The 16,981-nt window shown below is 41.7% G+C and overlaps 1 protein-coding gene across 21 annotated transcripts in view; it reads left to right on the plus strand.

Annotated features, from left to right (window-relative positions):
- The window catches only part of FAM65C (family with sequence similarity 65 member C), a 229,984-nt gene that overhangs the window by 199,085 nt on the left and 13,918 nt on the right, over positions 1-16,981 (plus strand). For all 21 annotated transcript variants that reach the window (XR_006931879.1, XR_006931882.1, XR_006931883.1 and 18 more), the window contains one exon: positions 12,975-13,195. The gene's annotated coding sequence lies outside the window, so the exon portion shown is untranslated. The remainder of the gene's footprint in view (positions 1-12,974; positions 13,196-16,981) is intronic.

Here is a 16,981-nt window from a genome sequence, read left to right on the forward strand (position 1 = left end):
GTGAGTGTTTCTAACTCTGAGCCTCCCAGACACCATCGCTTAGAGTTAGGCCATGTGCCTTGAATTTGGCCTTGTTATTCTTGCCCAATTGTAATTTGAATTGATATCCTGAAGTAAAGAAAACTAAAATCCCAGCCACTTCTGTAATCTGGGGCAACATCCTGGTTGACTTAGTGAGGCAGAAGTCAATTGATGCTGAAAGAGTTGCACTTGCTAATGCCAACAAAGCCAACAAAGCCATTTGTTTTATTAGTCTGCATGGGCTTGATCTAACTCTTGCTAAAGTCAAGGAGTGAATGTAAAGCTTGTCCTGACAGTCAGCCTTATCACATTCAGGAGAAACAGTGCTCTTGATGTTTGTTGCCAAGGTTTAATTGTGTTCAAGTTAATGTCAGAGTTGAGCTTAAGCTGTGCTTGACTAACAGCTATTGCTATGGCAGGAATCATAAACCAAGGGGAACTAGCTTATAAATTAGCCATTTTGTCTGGATCATCTATTTTGTGTACTGCAAATGGGAAAAAACAAATGTTGCACCATTCTGCTGACATGTAACAGTGTGCAGCAGGACTGTGATCAGATGTCCCCTTCACAGAAAGTGTTGGCTTGTTAGCAGCGAGAAGCTGTTGGGGCTGTGCTGTGGCAATGCAGTTAGGAAAAAGGGCTCCTTCGGTGACTGCCAAGAGGTGGGAAGAGATAGGAAAATAGAGCAGGCTGCGAGGGACTGCACATAAGAGACGGGTGAATGTTGAAAAATTAAGATGTGAGTCATAAACATATGTGTGCATGGGTATGAACAAATTTCCTAGAGACAGTAGAGCTCAGCTGGGGTCTGGACTGGGAGCCTGGAGGGAAAGGGTGAGAAGTATGAGCGCTGCTGCAGTTTTGGGGTAGACAGTGAGATGTGAACCTTTACAATGGGTGTCCAGGGAGGCTTCCCCATTGCCCTATAGGTTCTGTGATGAGAATTGCTACAGAGTTCAACAGTAATCAGAACATTATAATTGTGTCCCTGAATAATATATAAGGTGTGTCCTTACTATTTTCTTGGTTTTATGCCAGGTCTAGGAGAGATCAGATGAAACGTTTAAAAAATGTCTGCTCGATATTGTGACCAAACTGTGAGAAAACATTAGGATGTTGGAACACAGAGCACTGGAGGGAATGAAAACAGCAACACTTCTGAGTAATGTTTCCTCCACTGTAAATATATTTTGGTTTTGTTTTGTCAGTTTTGTTATTGCTGGTGGTGGTGGTGGTGGTTCATTGGTTTTTATGAGTTATGAATCTAGTTACAAGGACAGCTTCTGTCTTAGTGTCTTCAGCTGGTAAAAACCAGCCACGGATTCCTCTCTGGTGCATAGACACAAAAAGGACCTAAAATGCTCCTTATCTTTCTTTAGTTTTGGTGCAGTTGTTGTTCAAACCAATGCTAGGTGTATACAGGGGATCTTGCTGCTGGGCCTTGTGGGTGAGTCTGTCCAGAGGCTGAATAAGCCTACCTGACACCCTAGCACTACCTGAAGTGTCTATATTGGAATAAGCAGAGATTTTTTTTTCATTAGAGATTATCATTAATTACAACTATTACTCTTTCATTTCAAAGTACAGCTTGGGAATTGCAACATTTTCCACTGCTCCTTTGGCTCAGTATCTCATGGCATTTCATATTTCACTGGGAAATGCTGTCAGGAGGGAACAGAAGGGACCATGCAGGCAAGCAGAGGCTTTGATCTCAGTCAAAAGAGTATTTATGAGCCACAGATTCCCCAGCAGTCAACTGTGCATAGGTACCGTGCACCTTATGTTCCTTTGTTCCTATTTACTTTCAAGTATTAGAGCGTTCCACTACCTCGGTTTAGCTGAATGGTACCTTTCAAACAAGACCTGTGTTAATGGTAGGAGCAGCAGCCTGGAGGAGTTCTGACCGTGTTTCTGCAGGTGTTTGCACAGCTCTGGCTCACAGAGGCAGTGCTGCTGACCTGCAGTGGACAGCAATCCCCTGTAGCACTTGTAGAGCTCAGCATGCGTCACAAGTGGCAGTCCCACCTCCGGACCACAGCTCGTTCATGGACCACACCCACAACATCTTGTTCCCCCAAATCCCCTGCTTGTGAATTGAGGGATTGGATATTTGAATGTGAGCTGAGGTGCAGCTGAAGGAGCACACTGTACTTGATGCTGACTGCCCAGCTGCTCATTGCTGTGTCCCAAGCCCTTCCCCAGCACCCGGCTGCACTTGAAAAGAATTGAGAGGGGAAATTGCTGTGAAAGGGCTGCACCTTCTCCGTTTTTCCCCAGGAATCCAGTTCAGAATGTCCAGCCTGTTGAATGCCTGAGCTCTTCAGGCAAGAAACATGTATTATCTAGTTTGCATTTTATGACAGCATATGAATGTTTTGTTATAACAACAACAACAACAATAATAATTAGGGCTGTGAGAGCCCTGGAGAGCTGGAAAGGAACCAAGCCCTACAGGTTCTCTCGGATGTTCAAGTTTGACGAGACTAAACCGTCCAAGTTTAACCCCATCGCTGGTGCCCTCTCTCACCCTACTGGCTGCCATCAGAACGGGACATCTGCTCCGTCCTCCCAGTGTCAGCTGGGACCAGGACAGCCTGGGGCCTCATGAGGGAGGAACCCACAGCCATTGAGGATGGGAGTGAAACTCACTGAACTTTCGTGAATGTGGGCTGAGGGTCGTGAATCATCAGCTCTGCAGCTGAGGCCAGGCCCTAGTGGGTTTGACAGCCTGCACCGAGAGCCCTACTGATCTGGGATTGCGTCACTGCCCTGTGTCCTTAGGGTGCACTGAGGTCTCTGGGTGAAAGTCACCCTTTTGTGGGACTGTGAAGGCACTAAAACTGAATATCTGTTAGGCAGTTCTGTAGCTGGTAGAAGCCATCATTCTCTGAAATCTCCTCCTCATGTCTTTCATTGGATGTTCAGTCTGGGCAGCAGCAGGATCTAGAGCTGATACTGAAGTAAGAAAACAATTATTTTTCCTCATGCTCTACGCAGAAGGCATATGTGGGTGTAGAAGGAAGAGATGTTGCTGATGCACCAAAGGGTCTGCACCAATCACACTGGGACACTGCACTGACCTGAGGCTTCACACCATCCCCCAGGGAGGCCCTCACACTAGGAGCGTGGAGCAGGGGTCCGGGATGTCCTCCTCACCTCTAATCCCAATTCCCACAGTGTTGTCTCAGCTAATTGCTGCCTCAGTTTTCCTCACTTGTAAAATGTGGGGGTAATAACTGTGCATACCTCACAGAGGGCTGTGATGATTCGTTAATTAAACGATGTTTGGGAAGTGCTTTGAAGATGAAAAGCTCTATATAAATGCTGGGTGTTACTAGTGCTTAGTGAGTACCTTCACAGCCACAAGCAGGGTGTGCCTGCAGGAAGCAGGGCCATCGGCTGAGCCTCATGGCTAAGTGCCTTTTAAATGCGATCTGTAAATGTACTGGAGGTCAGCTTCCCTCATTCCCCCCAAGGGATGAGCTCCCACCTCAAAGGAGATGGGGTTTTTCTTTGCCTTCTCCACGCCTGGAAAGCACAGAAGAGATTTGGGAGTGATGAGGAAAGAACTGTACCCATGGTGGTGATGCTAGGAGTTCAGACATCACAAGCAACACGTTTAAACTAATCAGGTCCAAAAATCTATATGCTCAATTAGCAGTATTGTCCTAACAGGTACCAGAGCTCTTGGGATGTGAGGTTAGCAGAAAAGCAGCTCTCACAAGTCCAGTTTACCAGGAAAATGTGAGTTTTTCTGTGTTTAATTGCCAGGGTTGCACACACATGCATTGTCACTGTAGAGACAATGGCACCACAGACATGCAGGTGACCGCTCATGTAGATGGGTCTCTTGACTATCGGTGCAGTCATACCAACTACATGCATGCTTTGGGTATAGGAAGGCAAATCTGTACTTGCTCCTTTATACACGTTTGAATGAAAACATAGGTGCTGATTTCCTCTTCTTCCCAGTGTCCCTGGAAAATCAAGTATTTAATATTCACCTGACTAGGTAGAAATAAGAGAAAAGGGATTTTAGTTTAGTTTAATTGTTCTTAATGACAGCCTGCTACATTTGACAGATTCTTCTTGAGAAGCCTCAAGACAAGCAACTTCTGTCAGGTGTACCATGCATTTTTCTGTCTTTAGCAAGATGCACTGAAGCTTCATTTTCTGAATTGGGCAGGGATGTTGCTTCTTTCACAACTCTCACCAGGTTTGTCAGGGAAGAACATACCTGCAATAATGTATGACCCAGTGCAGATGTCCAGATGGAACTAGTGGCAGAAACTGATAAGGCAAAAGCAGTGCTTAGAAGCTTTAGCAAAATTTGATTATAGAAAGTCAACAACTTAAGACCAAACTTTGAAGCAGATTCAAATGCTCCTGTATAAAAGATTGAGGCAAAAGCAGGAAATCCTTCTGAAATAGATCTGTAAATCACTTCAAAAGCAAATGCTAGTTGTTAAATGTACTGATAACACTAAAATCATCAGACATTTCACTGGTTCTTTATATTCTAAAATTATATAGAAAAGAAGATGTAAATAACTGAATCGTAGCTAAGCAGGGCTTATCTATGGTGTCAGGAATACTCCTGAAGGGAACATGCGTAAAGAACTACAGAAATGTCTTGTGGATGTTGCCAGGGGATGATACCATCCTGGCTTTGCAAGCACCAAGACCTGTAGGGAGCAGCTGGCGATCAACAGGCTCTGCTCTGAGCAGGAAGCTTTATTTCCTTCATCCTGGAATGTCCTTCTGGTTTGTCCTTATTATAAAGCATATCAGGTAGCTTGGCCATGCGCTGTAACTGAGCACTGGCCTGGGACACAAGAGTGCTGCCACTGGCAGGTTGGGATACTTTAAATCTGTGCCTCAGCCTACCCATTGATTAAGACGATAACTTTCCCAAAGTGCTCTGGTGATTAATTATTAACATTAGTGAAATGCTTTGAAGATACAGAGTGCTACATGCTCGCTAAAGATATTCATTACCTTGGACCCATGATTACATTCTTATGTTTACATAATGAAGCAGTCGCAGAAGAGGTGCATAGATGGTCTCTCCTGGCCAACAAATTCTCCTATTCAGCTATCTCTGGCATCATTACTATCTAAATCAAATCAAATCCTTTTCTCCCATTGGGAACCTGCTCTTGGAGCAGGCAGAATCCATGTGCTCTGTGTGATGCTCTCGGGATGGCAAGCAGCCACAGCACTTTTGATAATTTTAGTCCCTGCCCAGCCCATGAAACTCACCTCACCCAGAACTTGTTTCAACTTCTCCAGCTGTTCTTGGCATGCGCTGAGATTTCATAAAGTTGATGCCATCAACTCCCACACATATGGCAAGAGAGAGTGAGAGAGAAAACCCACACATGGTAACTAATATATAGGGAGAAGAGATATTTGCATGGGAGAGCACAAACATGAGGCTTTTCTAACTGTCTCTGATGGCTTTTGACTGTTAATGCTAAGATGTAAAGGGGTATTCAGATTAGGATGACTCAGACAGAGCCTTTTCCTGTGCACAGCTCCAGGAAGATGCATGCTACTCTGAGCAGGGCTGCTCCATTGATTTTTATGGATGTCAGCTGAGTAGTTCTTACTGTGGTCCCACAGGGCATAAGCAATGTCATTGCTTGGACCCTGCTAGTCTGGGCAGTCAGCGCAGTGGCATGTTGCAGTCTACCATATGTAGTCTACCATAGTGGCATGTTGCAACTGCTTGCTGCCAGGCTGGTGAGGAGTGTAGAAGGTGACACATGTCTCAGCCATCAGAGAAGTCTAGATTCAGAATGCAGCCTACTATTTGAGTTACTTCTGCTAGATATTTTACAGTACAATAGTTGTATTGTCCTTATGAATACTTCTTCCTTTTCTTTTGGAGGCAAGTGCATAATTTTTCAGGAATTTTCTGCCTCTGAGACTTGTCCATCTATAATTCATTACCAAGATGATGCCTAGTTATGTGATAGATCCTTTTAATTTAATCATTTCACATCAGTTTCACTACAAAAAAAATTGCAACTGCATGCAAGGGAGAGTTTGAACACAAACACACAGTGCAGGCAATGACACACTTTTCCATACTCACATTAAGATCTGGGCAGATTTCCAGAGGAATCTGCATTTGTCTCCTACAGCCACAGCTTCAGGAGGAGCGTGGTTTGTTCAGCTCTGAGCAGTCAGGCAACAGGTTTGTTTAGGGTTTGGATAGCTAGCTGTTGTCCTCAGGATAAGAGAAAAACAGAAATAACGCCAAGCCTCAATGCAAAATGCAGCTTCTTCCTCTGTAGTGTGAGTAGGCACTGGACACATATCAAGACTCACTGCTTCTGTGTTAATGAGGCACTTGGCCATGTTCTTCCCTGCCAGTCTCCTTCACTAGCCAAGAACAGAATTATTTCCTTGGAGTGTCTCAGTCTCATATCCCCACCATGCAATTTAGCAGTGTTTATCTCCTTTGCGTTCAAGGTCCAACCTATGGGCTGCAGTTGCTTCAGTAGTCACTAATGTGCTACATGCTTAGAAAGCATTTAAATATATCTTTTAGTGATTGGAAGGTTACAATGACAGTTTGCTAACTATCTTATTGTGTACTCAGCCCTGCAAAAGCTTGGCCACACTGTGGGGTTCATTGAGCACTAAGTATGTGGACATTCATTTCCTTTTCTATTTATAGTCTCTGTTTTAATAAAAACCACAAATCTTTCCAGGTGAGTTACATGAATTTAGAACAGTTAGCATTTGCATGTATTAATTTTGTAGAAAAACAGGTACTACTAGTTGCTTAGGACTCTGACTGCTATCCCAGATTTCATTGGATACCAGCTGCAAATCTTATTAACAAGACTTTGTTGGTGATTAAGACAATGACGTGATTTCCAGTGGCATGGAGCACCTGCAGCTTTGGCTTCACAGTGACCTGAGAGGACTCAGCACCTCGGACAACGCCTCTGCAGTTCACGTGCCAAGTGAAAATAAATGTACAAGAACCTTCAGGGCCAGGTTTTCATAATTGTGCTCACGGAAGGATAACTATATAACCTGAGTGTACATCTGCTGAGATTTCTGGTACTTTTGCAGCAATGACACATCTGAACTATTTTGATGAATTGCAGAATATGAGAGCCAAGTCCTAAAGCTACTCATCTCCAAATCCATGAATATGAACTGACTGTATTTTTAAGGTCGGTACTTGGGTTTCTGAGCTCAGGCACTGAATTTTTATATGCCTTTATCTGAGGATGAATCTGTAGTGTCTCCTCCCCAGGGTAGTACTCACAGATCCCACTGTGCCCTGGAGTTTTGTTCCATGTTTCCTTGATTGCATGATCAGAAACGCTCTTTCAGTAATTTTATCTCATTTCATTTCACTAATGACAGATCTTTTCTCCCTGCAAAAATACCTTCAAATTCTTGATTTCTTTACTAGGTCAGTAGTAACTCTTCATAGAATCATAGAATCACTAAGGTTGGAAAAGACCCACAGGATCATCCAGTCCAACCATTTGCCCATCACCAATGGTTCTCGCTAAACCACGTCCCTCAACACAACATCCAAACGTTCTTTTAACACCACCAGGATCAGTGACTCCACCACCTCTCTGAGCAGCCCATTCCAGTGCCTGACCTTTCAGAGAAGTAGTATTTCCTGACATCCAGCCTGAACCTTCCCTGGCGCAGCTTGAAGCCATTCCTTCTAGTCCTATCACTGTCACACGAGAGAAGAGGCCAACCCCCAGCTCACTACAACCTCCCTTCGGGTAGTTATAGAGAGCAATATCTTCTCCCCTGAGCCTCCTCTTCTCTAGACTGAACAATCCCAGCTCCTTCAGCTGCTCCTCATAAGGCCTGTGCTCCAGACCCCTCACCAGCTTTGTTACCCTCCTCTGGCAACATGCTTCTTCCATGCTGTACGTAATGATGCTGGAGATCCTTTGTAGATAGGCTTTATGCCAGTCTCCTGCATAAAGCTGAATTACATTTTGAGCAGGTATGAACTTGGAACAATTCCTACCTCCCAGATAAGATAACTTATTCATACCATGAATCCTGCACAAATGGAACAGGCTGGGAAGCTGGAAGGAAGGTTTTCTAACTCAAAGCTGAATTTCTCCTGGTAAAGAATATGTACAAGCAACTGCAAGAAAACCAATTATTGTTCTGATTTATTTTCCACTGTAGAAATAATTGGTAACATTGTTCTTCTTGGCAAAGATGAATACTTGGAACCAGATTATTTCACATAGACAAAATATCCACAGGGAGAGATTTCTGAGGCAGTCATAGGATGCACCCTACTGAGTGTGATTCTCATGACATTAAAGCAGTGCTAAGGGCACTGTGATTAACTTCTAATGAAGAAAGAAGTGAACCTGATAAATGTAGTATAAATATGTGTTCTTTGGAAAAGACAATAAAAACATTAAAGTTTAGGCAAGGAGCATAGTGAACTTAGCCATAACAGGCAAAAGAATTTATGACCATGGAGGACGAAGAAATACTGCTATGAATCTGAGTTGCTGAATAACTCTGTACCACAGAAGAGATCCCCCAGAGTTTTGCAATAGTAGCTGTTGTGCTGCTTTGTGGAATTCTCTGACCCTTTGAATAATATTTCCTCTTTTTAATAGCAAAATCCACACTGCTTCTTGAAAGCTTTTAGAATATTTTCCTTTGTGCTTTTGTCATAGAGAAGAAGGCAGGACTACATTTGGTATTTAGTACAGGGAGCTGGCAATCTGGATTCTTTTCAGCTTTGTCACTAAATTGTGGTATGACTTTGGTCTGCTCCTTGTGAAGCTTAGGGAAGCTATGGGGAGTCTCTGTGCCTTGCAGAAAGTTGTTTGTGCCTACCAAAGGGACCGCCTTTGCAAAAGCTTGGCACTTGGCAGCCTCAGCTCCTCCACTGGCTCTTTGCAGCCTGGCAGAAATTACTCCCACTTGCAGAATCCCATGAAGCTGAGAGGTACAGGTTCTCAGGGCTACCCACACGTACTTCTTTGACTCAGTCTGTGATCTCTCTGGAACTGTAACACTGTACCTTTGTTAATTTGCTTTAACCCCAACATCAGACAAGCCTCATAGTAAAACCCTAGACTGGGAGAAAATAAACAAAGAAAATGAACATTATTTCAAATCTAGCTCAAGTTTTGAAACTACAGGAAGATGTTTTAGGCTATCCTCCCTGAAACCTCAAAGGATATCCACATTAGTCCCAGTCCTGAATATACATCATGTTCTATATTTTTTTGGCAATTATGTTCTCTGTATTTTCATTCCCTAGAAATCAGGTTTTATAATATAAATGCATGTCTAATTGTCTTTTACCAGAGCCAGAAGCAATGGATGTTTCACCATTGGTTCCTCTGGGTTTAAATCTAATTGATCTAATTGACTGGGAGATGCATGATCCCTGTAAATACACCTGCTGGCCCTTCCTGGGAACTGAATGCCTTATTATTTCTCTCTTCCTCCTATCCAGCCTGCTGACTACTGGTTCCCACCCATTCTGAGCTGCTCCCTTATTTTTCTTATACAGAGTTACTAGTGTTATTCAAGGCACTGGCTATACACAGATTCCATTGAGGTTATGATTTGCGGTGTGTTGGTTGTTTCCTATAGAGATCTACATATGCTACATCATGAATACAGATTATCTATTGATAACAAGTTGTTCTGAGGGGACTTGTCTATGAGAACAGGAATTCCTCAGCTTTATCCTCTGTCACTGTCCTGTCAACTGGGCTATAATTTTCAAAGCTTTCAACAATAATGGATACTTCATTTTTAATATCTGCTTTGAAATGAGTCATGGAGCACCTCAAGCTTCTATTGACTTTATTTGATTTGAGGTTCTTGACTTGAAATGAGGCCACTGCCATTGGGCACCTGGAGCTTCTCCTGGCTTTATATGCATACAATCTGTTTGTGTTGTTGCCTGATTAAGAACAGTGACTAAGACTTCACACATACAGTTTGTAAATAATGTATTTATTCTCTTTGTAAAATTTTCTTGCCTTGATTTCTCTACTACAGCTACCAGCAAGGCATACTGCAAATGTCATTCTTTATCCCAGTACCGTAGAGCAAGCCACATAATCAGCCTCATGACTTCAGCTAACAGCCAAATGGCCTAGACCTGAGGCAGCTGACTTGGTGCCTCTGTGCTTGTAGCTTACACACACCTTAACAGAGGCTGTGCACAGCTTCGTAAACTGAACTACACTGATAGTGATCAGGCATCCACTACTCACCACCAAGCCTGATTCTGCAGATCCCCAGACTGTGAGTGAGCTTGCCGACAGGAGCAGTCAATCCTGGGGACTCCCACTGATTGCAACACTGCTGTGAGGTTATTTGCATACATAAAATCATGCAGATGCGTTCTCATATTTAACAGTCCTGTTGTTCCTTGGTACCACCAATTTCCAGTTGGCAGTGCTTAGGACTTCATCATATCTCACGCATCTGTCCTAATTTAGTAATTCATTTAGCTATGTCAGTAAGACTCAAATGCATCTTTAAGTGATTTGTGGAATGGGGAACACATTGAGTATATTTATATACCTCTCATCTACAATTTAATTGTACTTTCAAAACACTGCTTTGAAAACAGTGCTCTTGGTGAGAAATAAAGCCAGTGCTGATGTTTTTTCTTCCTGATGCTGTTAGGCTTGGGCAAGCTGAGAAATGTGTGTGCTGGGGCAGGTAGATGCCGGCGGTCTGGCTGGCTGTGATGACATGGCCTGTGAGAGCCCAGCAGTGCTGTACATGGGGCATGGGTGTCCTGCTGCAAGGAGAAAGGCACTCAAGGCAAGATCACCTGGAAGCCAGAGTGACTGACCAGGTTCTGCATTATGTTGTTACTTTTGTTGGTGACATCTGTACACTGCAGTCACAGCTGTAGGCAAAACACAAGCTCATGGTTTGAGCAGACAGACAGCCTCTTCTTCACAGACTGCATCTCATGAAAAATGGTTGTTTTCTGACTAGGCTGTGGAGGTTTGTAACAGTGTGTAGTGAATACATTCAAATGGGAAAGTTTCCAAATGGTGATAGTAACATTAGTACGAAGTATTATTAATAAATGAATTGACTTTATTTTTATTAGCTACAAAAATAAACCTAATGTCACACTGTTTGACTGAAACTACAGTCAGGTCAGACAGCATTACGAACACAACTAGAATAAAAAACTACCACACAGTAAATCAAAGATCAAGAAAAGTACAGAAGTACATGAGTGCATGGCTATTAATGTTCTGCTCAAGCATTCCTCACAGGCTCTCTGCAGCGTGCAGAACTGCAAGCCAACATTTTTCAACTGTCCCAAAGAATGTGAAATGTAAATATTTAGAAGAGTGTTTTTCTTGCCAAGCTGGGAGCAACCATAAACATCAGCTTCTACTAGAAACTTTTTTAAAAGATGAACTCCTTGCTGCCAGCTTTTGAGAACAACACCATTTAAATGAGATTGGAGTCTTGCTGGTTTCTTGACACTTCACTGTTGCCTTTCATTTGCCAAAAACAGATGATTTGATGTTATGTTTAAATTTAAAGTATGAACTGCAACTGCATTACATATGTTGCTTTAATGTTATGTGGTTAAGCAATCGATTACCTGGAGTGGATTCACTTTGAGGAAGACAGTGGCCTAAAGAAAACGTTGAAGGAAAAGAACTGTTGCATGAATTATTGTACCTTATTTCTATGGTGTTAGGAACAAACATGCTGTTTTCCTGTAGGATTTGTTAAGATGTAGCATTGCCTTAGCTCATGAAGTACTAAAAGCTAACCCTGACCTATTCCTCATTGTATCCACTCTGGACTTTTAGCCAAGAGTTCTGTAAGTGTCCTTGATGAAATAATCCAGCAAACCACCATTATAGATCTGTATTTGGTAACACTAAAATCCTGATTCTGACAGCATGTTATTTCATCACAATAACATCCTTCTAATAATTATCATCTGAAAATCTTAGCCAAAATGCTAAAAGCTGGGAAAACTGAAATGCTTTGAGAACTACAGCCAATTTCAACTGATTGTTTTGGTTATATCACCTTCAAATTCCAAACAAATCAAATTATGCCATTTTAGCATTTTCTAAGAACTGACGCATTTTGGCTTTAGGATTCAGAGTTCCCATTTTAGTTTGGTGCTTAATTATATTTTTGAAAGCCCTAAAAACAGAATTAAATATTTCAATCAAAGCATTTTCTTATGAACCAAAAGATCTTTTCCATCAGTACTGCTAGTGGATCAAATGTAGTATCTTTTTAGAAGAGCCATCTCTGATCACAACTCAAAGCATCTCCATATGTAATCAATCTCTTATTTTGCACCTTGAGAGCAGAAAGACTTGAGGTCACCTGATTATTTGTGGATCAAGTTCATTCATGGTTTACAGTTTTCATTTTGATAAAAAAACTTTGACAGAACCTATGCAAAATCTGTTCTTGTATAAACTTTCGAAGTGTTAGTATGTATAACGTCCCACTTGTTTGGAACAACTTTGTAAATTTGAAAGAGGATTTTTCAAAGGCAGAGAGGGCGTTTTTCTCTACCAGTCCCAGGTTCTTAAAGAAGGATGACAACACTAGTTGTCTAGTAGTGCTTTGAAAACACTGCAGTACTGAAATAGTAATGCTATGCAGTGAAATCATGGGATTTCATTTTTAAAAAGACATACATTTTTAGTTCATTTTTTTCTTAATTTTTTAATTTGTGCTTTGGAATGATCATGTGCTACATTTAAAGGATACTTCAGCAAGAATGGCAGCTAGGATTGTCTAACTGCCCTACTATCCCCCCCTGAGGACATCTAAACTTGACTGCAGGGTGTATGATGAAAAGCAAGGAGAAAACACCTTGTCATTACAAGCAGGAGATGTTTTGAATGGATGCAGAAGACTGACTTAATTTCCTCTTTTTCTATCTTAGTTGCCACAGAATAAGTGATCTTCAGATGGAGTTAACAACTGTTACTGGTGTTGAAGAAAGAGACTGGGAGTGAGGGCAAGAATGCAGAGGACCTGCAGGGGTGACAGGATAGAAGGATGTGAAAACAGCTCAACAGCAGACTAAGAAGACATGAGCTGTTCTGTGCTCACAGGAAAATCATTGGGATTCTTGCCATGAATGCAGAACTGAGTTGCTTTCAGGTGAGAACTGTACTGCAAATTAGAAATATAGAGCTTGTATTTAAGAGGTTAAGACAGGAAGGTGTTTTCTTTCCATGATGAGCCAAAAAGAAGCTGTAATAGCTGGGCCCCTAAACTTGGATATTCTAGCCAAGACAGAGTCTTGCTTCCAGCATCCCTTGAGGTGTTTTTACTTTACATTGATATATATCATAGTTGTCCCATCCCTTCCTTGAGTTCTAGGGTCCTTCCTTCTCTTTTCCGTCTGATCAAGAGGTAATGTAATCTGAAGTATATTGGAGTGAGTAGGTATCTTTGTACTGCCTTTAATAGGCTCTGAATCAGAGCAGTGACATCTTAGTTATTAGATTTAGAATTTGTTTTGCAGATAAATTGGGACGTTTTGCTATTGTTTTGATTTGAACCTGAGATAATCCTAGAAATAACAGAAAGAGTGAACACATAAAGCAAGGTTCATGCCAATGGAACAAGAAGAGTTTATATATGTCATCCCAAAACAAACAGAATCTCAGTGGTGGAACCAGTAATGAAGTCTAAGAGTCCTGACATCACTTCCTGTGCTTTCACCATTTGATCATGCAAACTCCTCCAGATTATCATAAAATTTTGCAAAGACTAACATCCAGCAGAGACCAACTCTGCTGGGCTCCTCTGAGCTTGCCAAAGTTACTGGGGTAGCGAGGGAGGAGATACACAATTCATTTTAAGATTTTCTTCCCCCTTTTTGCTGTTGTCTTTGTGGTGGTTTGTGAAATTCTGGGAAGGAACATTACAATGAACAGAAAATGTTCCAAGGAACCCAGCCTTCTCCATGCCATTGCCAGTAAGCACCGAGTTGTACCAACCATGGAGCTTAGCAAAGGCATGTATTGCACACATGGGGACCATGATTTACGTTGGCATTAGTCCTGTCTTCCCTTCTGAATTCACAGAACAGAGAAGGGGCAGAGGATTAGAGCCTGTCTCTGCCCAGTCAAAGCTCTCCCTCATCCCCACTACAAATGCAGGTGCAAAATCGTCAAATCCATATTGTTTTGCATAATTTAAAGCCATAAAATAGAAAGCTGCCTTTGAGCATTTGGCTCTTCCTCCCCTGAAAGTTAGGCCCAGATGCAAAAGAGGACTTAAGCACCTCCAATTCTCTGCTCAGGATAACATTTCTTCCAGTACCAGTGACTTTATGCCTGGACATGCCTTGAGCTGCTGTGATCTGAGCAGGTTAGTTCATAGTTCCCATCTAGAACCCATTGGGATCCTGAAAGTAAAGGAGCCATCGTTTTCTCATGACAGCTCTATCAAGTGAAATATTCTGAACCAGCCTCATATACAGCAGTAGGACCAGTCCCCAAGCATGATGCAGTCATTTTTCTTTTCAACTTCAGCAGGCGGGAGTGGTGCTCTCTGACTGAATAGTTTTGGCTGACAGACATGAGCAGAGTGAGAGATGTTCTTAGCTACTTGTTGTAAGGGTCCAGGCCTGCCCACGTCTTGTGGGGATTGTGTAGGAGAATAAGCATTTCCTCCAAGGATGAAGCTGGAAACGTAAAAGTTTCCAGCAAGGAAGAATAATTAAAAAAAGAAAAAAGAAAAAAATAATTTAAAAAAGAGCCCCTTTCAAGGAAAACAGAGAATTTAAAAAAATAATAATAATAATAATTAAAAATAAAAAAAGAAACCTGAAGAAGCCACAGTTATTTTGCTGGCTAATCTCATGAAGACATGAAAGTACATGCAGCTTCCTGCTTGGATCTGGCTTGCTCCAAAGTTATTTTGTGTGTTAATCATGTGGTTTAGATGATGAAGATTAGGTCTGAGTAAGCTGGTTCAGATAAAAGGGGGAAAAGCAGCAACCAAACCTTCACCCAAAACTCTGACCTAAACTTTTTTAAGCTGTGGGGGGAAAAAAATCAGAACTGCTTTTCTTTACTGTTCTTTTGTTTTGCAATTAAGATTTTGTTTAAAGGTGCTGTTATTCAGTAGCTGCAGTTATTCATTCAAAGTTTTGAAAGTGGATTATGTTGTCAGGAGAACTATTGTTATCATCATAAGCACAGAATTACACCCTTCAAGTTCAAAAAAGTACATTTATTTTACTTTTCCTGCATTGAGCTTTTTATTGGAGCTTGTTTTTTGTTGGTTTTTGGTTTTTTTTAATGTTTTTTAATGTTTCCAGTGCAACTCCCAGCATACTGTACCACTCTACACAGTTTTGCTTCTTGTGCCTCTTGGCCTGGAATGCTGAGTTACAGATTTCCTGATAAAGACTCCAGCTGGAAGCTAGAAATTTGGCCAATGTTTCTTAGAAAATAGGTGTATAAAAACATGTTCCAAAACCTAAAGTGAAGTGTGCATGGGGTCTGACTTAAAAAAAAAAACAACCAAAAAACAATAACTGCTTTCTGCTCAGCAATTTTCACAGTTGAACTCTGTTTTTTAATGCTTCACTGTGTAGTACTTTTACATACCTGTTTTTAAATATTTGCCTCAACTAATGAGATGCTTTTGTGCTCAGTTTGCACACAGTTGACATGTGGTGTGCAAGGGAAATGTGCACGTCCTCCATTTAAGCATGGGCTGGACAACTCATTGCAGATGTCAAATATACACATAACAAGTCCAATATTTGCTTATGCAGACATTTGGCTTATAATTGTTGTTGCCACTGACCTAGTCCTCCATTGCTTTTAAATCATACAGACTGGGAGCCTGGCACTTCCAAATGTGCCAGCCAGGATCTTAGACACCTTGTGGACTTGCTGTGAGTTTTGATTACACGAGTGTAAGACAATGGGGAGTCAGGTTTAGGATACTGCACATGGACAATTCTATTTAGAAAATCAAGTTTCTAGAAAATCAATTCTCCTGCATTTCAACCCACTGTAACACACCAGTGTGCAGCAAAGCTGCCTTGAAATAACCCACAATGGACTACCCATGAGAGCAGGGTGCTGGTCAGGGAGATACCGTAACATCAGACGTTTCACAACACAGCTGGACCTTGACCCTTCCAAAGTACAGGCAAATAAATGAGATGCTCAAATGAGGACTCACCTTCCTTCACAGTAGTCCCTGACAAGAGACATATGCCTTCAAAAAGAGATCGAGTTTTCCAAACATTGAGGAAACAGAGATTTTAATAGTTAGGTTAAATTAATCCAATCCTTGAGCCAAGGACATGCAGAAGTAAAATGTCACAGGACACAAGACTGTGGCAAGCAGTGTCTGGAGACTGCTATTCAGTCATTTGATTTTTCTGCACATCTGCAATTACTGATTTTGAGTGAGAACAAAAGAGGGAATCTGCTTCTTGTGACAGCTGCTGTTTGGGCAGCAGTTCAAGCCCAACTGCAGTCAGGATATATTAAAAACGGAATGAGTAAACTGCTCTAGAGGGTGACTTCCATTATTATAGGTTTGGATTAGCATTTGTACTTTCTGAATTCCTATTCTAATTAAACCACAGAATATTCTGAGAGCTTCATCCATCATGAATTAGGCATGCAGCCATTTATCTATGGTTCATCCATGCACTTGGCTGTTTTGGCTTTAGTGGGACTTAGTGGCACAAAGTGTCTGCGCTGGGGTCAGTGCCATGCAGGGAAACATGGGCTAATGGATTCTACACTTCTATGTTAACCATCTTAGTCTTTCCCTATTCAGGAATACAAGCGTGCCTTCAGATTTAGAGTTAAAACAAATAACCCACTTCAAAAATAGCCTGTCCTAGGAAGTGTCTTTAAGTTTTTTAATGTTTAATTAAAAAAAAACACGTGAATGCAAATAATT

Source organism: Gallus gallus, chromosome 20 (genome assembly GCF_016699485.2).
Source record: "Gallus gallus isolate bGalGal1 chromosome 20, bGalGal1.mat.broiler.GRCg7b, whole genome shotgun sequence".
NCBI lineage: Eukaryota > Metazoa > Chordata > Aves > Galliformes > Phasianidae > Gallus > Gallus gallus.